This window comes from Hirundo rustica, chromosome 23 (assembly GCF_015227805.2).
Source record: "Hirundo rustica isolate bHirRus1 chromosome 23, bHirRus1.pri.v3, whole genome shotgun sequence".
In the NCBI taxonomy this organism is placed as follows: domain Eukaryota; kingdom Metazoa; phylum Chordata; class Aves; order Passeriformes; family Hirundinidae; genus Hirundo; species Hirundo rustica.
Genome location: NC_053472.1, coordinates 3,875,020 through 3,881,261, shown reverse-complemented (window position 1 = coordinate 3,881,261; position 6,242 = coordinate 3,875,020).

Genomic DNA, 6,242 nt, shown 5'->3' with positions numbered 1-6,242 from the left:
CCTCCCCCCTCCCATCCCTCCCTCCCTACCTCCATCCCTCCCCCTCCCTCCCCCTCCACTAATACATACACTCAAAGACAAAGAAAGATTTAAATCCATCACAGGTGCTCTCTGCTCTCCACCACCAGCCCCACAATTTAACCTTTTCCTCTGAGCTGACACAAAACCCTCGGTGCTGCCTGAGTTCTGTGGCCAAAGGCTCTCAGGAGGTGTTTAAGTGAATTTTGGAGAGCTCCTTCCCCTGTTTAAATGATAAGAGTTCCAACACCCCCTGCACTTCCCATGAGGGAAGGGATGGGTCTGACAGCCCAGCTCTGAATTTCTCTCCACTCCTGCCCCAAAATCCCAGGATTTGAAGCTGCCCTGTGCCAGCAGTGCCATCCCAATCTTCAGTTCCTTCCCTCGGCAACACCCTGCTGTTTCCTCCGGAGGAAAAGCCGGGAGATTTCTGCAGTTCCCACAGAGGAGCTGCCCTCACCCCCAAACCACACCCCACCGAAGCAGCGATGGCTCTGAGGCTGCTGTAGAGCTGCCTGAGAAGGGTTTGTGAGCTTCCACCGGGATCCTGCCTGATTAAGTTTGTCTTAATCATCCTCAGGAAAGGCAATTGAGGCAACTTCCATTTTCGTGTAGCACCGGAATCCCTGGCGCAGGACTCAGAATCCTTCCTGCCAGCGCTGACTGCGCACTTCCTGATTAAAAAAAAAATAAATTTACAAATAAACCCAACCTTCCAGAGGCAGATTAGCCCTGCCTAGGTCAGGTCCAAAATCAGGGACCTTTCTGTGAATGAGGCAAGGCACCAGGTCAGCCCCAGCTTTCAGCGCTGAAAGGAGCTCCAGGAAAACAGCACAAAATCTTCTTTTCTCGACTGCCCCATCCCTTCCCCTCCAACTATTCACCCAGAGGAACATTGTTGCCATATAATAACTGCCCATGTCAGGATTAATTAAGCAGCTGCTAATAAAGCAGGGGCAGCTTTTGTCAGGCCCAAATGTGGGTGCAGGCGCAGATATGATGCTAATTGAATCCTCGCCGGCGATTTTTCACCCCTAAATGCACAAGAAAGAGAAGGGTCTTGGAGCCTCATCTGCTCAGCTCGGGCACGGGGGAAGGTTTCCAAGGCCAGGAAAATAAATGAGCAGTCAAATCCACGGGGATGTGCAGCACCAAGGGGGGAAAAAAAAGCGACACTGCCCCAAAAAAACCCCCAGAGATGTTAAATATGGGTTGTGCCACCACTCCAGCAAGGGTCAGGGGTTGGTTGTTTTGTTTAACTTTAAGGAAAATGAGTGGGTTTTTTGATTTTTTTTTTTTCCCCTTGGCCAGAGGTTGAAGATCCCATGGGAGGCAGCAGGAGAGTTTTCCAAGCTCCATCACCCCTGGCAGCTCCGAGGAGGCTCTGACAGCACAAATATTTCAGATTTCAACAGCAGAAATGCTTAATTAGACCCTGGGCACCCGAATTAAAAGCTGCTCCTCTCCCTGACAAAGCCACACCTGGAACCTGCCTCTCAAATTTGCCAGTTCTGTCCCTTTTCTCTTTGGGAGGATGCTGGGAAGAGCAAAGCTCAGCCCCAAGCCTGGGTGTTTAAACCCACTCAGATGTTCCTGAAACAGCTGGAGGTAGCGAAAAGTAGGAAATTCGGGGTGCTTGAGGATCAAAAACCAGGAAATTTTGGGTACTTGTGGACCAAGAAAGAGGAAAATTGGGGTGCTTGTGGATCAAAAACCAGGAAATTTGGGGTGCTTGAGGACCAAAAACCAGGAAAATTGGGGTGCTTGGGGAGCCGGGGCTCTCCTTGGCAGTGCCCAGCCAAAAAGAGATGGAAATTTTGCAAATTAAAGTTTGGAAATTAAACCTCACCAAAGTGAGGGAGAGGTCGCCCGGATTTCTTCACGGACTGACACCAGAACCCCAAGGTTAAAGCTGCTGGGTTTTGGGGGTTTTTTTTGGCTGACAGCCTCATTTTTTTTACCACTCCTGGCACAAAAGAGATTTCTCCACCTCGTCGTTATCGACGAATCATTAAATCTCTTCTAGGACCTCCTACGCTGAGAACGCCTTTTAAAGGAAAATATTTTCCATTTGATTTTTGTTGGCTGCTCAACGAGAATTGGGCAAAAGAGGCTAATTGCAGCTCTCCTCATTAAGCTCCTACAATAACCCCGTAATTATGCCCATATTTATCGCCTCGGTGCTGGACACTTTAACCTGTTGTGGTTTGTAATTAGTCAGGGGCTGCAAGGTTCTGTCTCTTGGTCCGGGTAGAAATCTGAATTTAAAGTGTGGAAACAAACTCTGCGCTTATCAAACCGTAATTGGGGTAATTTAGGAGGGGTTTTGGTATTTTAGGAGGGGATTTTTTACAGCAGCAAGCCCGGGTCAGAGAGCTGGGCTGGGTTTAAGCACACTTAAAGTGTGTTTTATTAAGGAGAGATTGTGCTGCTGAGCAGCACAGAAACGGCTTTTTTCCCCTAAAATAAAGTTGCAGAAAGGCAGAAATGCAGGCAGAGCAAACTACAGGAGATGTCAGCTCCTGGGTTTGGGGGAAAATTGCGGCTGAGCTTTATTTTTATGCGCTGGGGAGGATGCACAAGGTGTAGGAGCTGAAGGGAAGCGCTTCCCTTCTCCTTTAATGGAGACACAAATGGATTTACAAGGAAAAAAAATCCTCTCCTGGGCTGATATCTGCCCAGTTCTATCCATGCTGGCCGCCAGGGAGAAAAATCTCTTTCCTTTTGGTGCTTGAAGGACTCGCAAATCCATAGGAGCTGCCGGTGTTCCTGGGAAAAGGCAATTCCCAGGAAAAGGAACTGGAGGCAGCAGGAGGAGATCCCTCTGCAGAGAGAGCCTGGCTCCTGCAGCCCGAGGGGTGCAAAACTGCAGAAAAGGGATTTTTTTGATGCTGAAATATTTGTGTTTCACAAGCTCTGAGAGTTGGGGTTACTGCAATGGCTTGATTCCTTGAAGCACCGCAAGAATTCAATGCTCCTGGAGCATTGGAGATTTTTTTTCCCCGCAGTCAAAGGTATAAAACTACAGAAGAAGGATTTTTGCTACTAAAATATTCGTATTTCACAAGTCATGAGAGCTGGGGTTACAGGAATTATTTGATTCCTCGAAGCACTCCAAGAATTCAACCCTCCTTGGGTTAAAGATTTGGAGAATTCTTTTTCCCCCTGTCAAAGGCGTCAAACTGCAAGAAAAGGAGGATTTTTGCTGCTAAAATATTCTTATTTCACAAGCTCTGGGAGCTGGGGTCACAGAAATGGTTTGATTTCTCAAAGCACTCCAAGAATTCAATGCTCCTAGGTGAAGAGTTGGAAAATTCTTTTTTTCCCACAGGTCAAAGCTGTAAAACTGCAGAAAAAAGATTTTTTTTTGCTGCTGAAATATTTGTATTTCACAAGCTTTAAGAGTTGTTACAGGGATTGATTTCTCAAAGCACTGCGAGAATTCAATTCTCTTTGGGTTGAAGAGTTGGAGGATATTTTTTCCTCAGTCAAAGGTGTCAAACTGCAGAAAAATGGATTTTTGCTGGTAAAATATTCGTATTTCCAAGCTCTGAGAGTTTGAGTTATGGGAATTGTTTGATATTTTTTTAAGCAGTGAAGAATTCAATGCTCCTGGGATGAAGGATTGGGGAATTCTTCTTTCCCCAGAGAAAAGAAAAGAAAAGAAAAGGGAGCTGCTTTTCCCCAAAGGAAACTCCCCAGACTAAAATCCACCCTGCCTGCTCCAAACACCCAATGAATTGGACGTTGATTTCTGGATCCTTCACGACCTTTTCCTTGCTGAGAAAATGAAATTAAATCCGCACAACGAGGCAGCAAATGGGGTCAAATAAATTGGGGGTTTTTTATCCAGCAAACTCACCTGAGTGGAGTTGTGGGGGTCTTTTGAGGACAAATCATGGAATATTCTGGGTTGGAAGGCACCAAAGCTCTAAATAAACCCCAAAGTCAAAGACTGAGGAGGGCCCAATCAGTGCCTCGAGGTTTATTTATTGCGAAGAAGTTTCACGGTGAGGGAGAAAAATTACAGAAAACCGAGGCGGGGTAGGGGGGGTTGATTTTTGCACTGAACCTTTATGGAAATGCTGAGAAATTTGTGAAATCCTGGCATTTCCCTGCTCTGAAACGAGGGGCACCCAGCGCTGCCCCCGCTCCCGAGGCCGTTCAGAGCTGATTTATTTCTTGAGGCTACAGAGACCGCAAAATCAAGCCATTAGAACCTTTTAAAAGCTTTCTTGCCACCAACTAAAAATATCCCTCGCCGACAGATGCAAGCTGTCAATAAGGAATTTAAGAACTCGGTATGGAGAGTGGAAAGAGTGCAAAGTCTTGATAAACATCTCAAATTGGGTCTTACTCAGTGGGAAACAAGTAGTTTATAGTGGTAATTGTAAAGGGCATTTCACATCGAATCAATTAAATGAAAATCTTTTAAACCCTTTTTAAAAAGAGACCTTTTTAAGTTAACAGGTGATTTTAATTGGAACCATGGGACTTGCAGCCCAGGAGGTAGGTTGGGTTTTCTTTTTTTTTTCTTTTTTTTTTTTTTTTCCTTGGGTTTTTATTTTTTGTTGAGGAGGGTTTGGTTTTTTTTGGAAGCTTTCAATATAGGGGAAAATCGATCCACTTCCATCAGTATCTGAACTCCCAGAGCCTTGCAAGTCGAGGAGTGAGGCTGAGTAAGAATTATAGTTTGCTCTGGTTTGAGAAGCTTTTCCTTGCCATTAAATGTCTCCATCACTCCCTAATTGTGAGAGGTGCAGGAAAATTTATCAAGGATAATTATTCTTAGTCAGAATCCTCTGTCAAAACATTCTGTAAAACTTATTTTGAAGTTCTTTATTCTTTATTCTTTATTCTTTACTCTTTATTCTTCTTCCTTATTCTTCTTTATTTTATGTTTGAATTCAAGTTCAAACATCCCAGATGACACAAGCACAAGCAGGAATTCCATGTGAGTAGAATTCCAAGATCTTCACATATAAATTCCTTTTTCTTACATTTTAACTGCCCCAAGGATGCTCTACAGCATTATCTGGAGCAGGCAATGAGGGACAAATTCCATGAGCACAAAACCTTCCCTCAAAGGACATGATATTTTGGCCATTGCCTCTTGGAGCTGGTGAATTCCTTCTCTTCCCAAAGCTCTGCAATCCATCAAATCCAGGTGTGATACAGGATCACTAAATGCCCACCTGGAAAGAGGTGAGGGAAAACCAGGGGCAGGTATAACACAGAGAATTCCCCTACAGAGGCAGAGATTTACTGGGTTAAGCTGTGCGTCCTTTATTCCTCAAAAATCAACTTCAGCTCTTGAAAGTCCGAGGGAAATGTCTGGAGCTGAGCTCTGGGAGGAAGAAGAGGAAGAAAATAAATCACACAACCTGCATTTGATTCCCAGGTTTGGGTGGGATTCCCATCTATCCATCCATCTATCCATCCATCCATTTATCCATCCATCCATCTATCCATCCATCCATTATCCATCCATCCATCCATCCATCCATCCATTCCTCATCCATCCATCCAACCATCCATCCATCCATCCATCTATCCATCCATCCATCTATCCATCCATCCATCTATGCATCCATTCATCCATCCATCCATCCATCCATCCATCCATCCATTCCTCATCCATCCATCCATCCATCCATCCATCCATCCATCCATCTATCCATCCAACCATCCATCCATCCATCCATCCATCCATTCCTCATCCATCCATCCATCCATCCATCCATCCCTCATTCCTCATCCCTCCATGGACCCAACCCTCCATGGATCCATCCCTCCATGGACCCATCCCTCCCTCCCTCCCCTGCAGCCGCAGCTCACTCCCAATCCCCCCGTGGAATTGCTGTGCTCCTGGCGGGCTCAGGGAGATTAGTGGGACTGTGAAGTTATGGACTGGGGGATCCAATCCCGGGCTCTGCACGGCCCCTTTGGAGGGGTGAGCCTTCCGCAGGTTTTTTTTTTTTTTTTCCCCCTGCCTGCGCCAATCTGCACAAATAGGCTTTTAAATTAAGCAGTGATTTGGAATATAAGTGAGTGCATTTAAGCCGCTAAGAGACGGAAAGATCCTAATGGCTGAAATATTTGTCATATCACAAATAAACTGCCTGGATCGGGAGCCACTAATATAACTAATTTTTACCAAATCCTTCGCTGCTCTGTGAGAGAAAATGAGGTCAGCACAGGTTGAGGCAACAGCAAATGAGCAG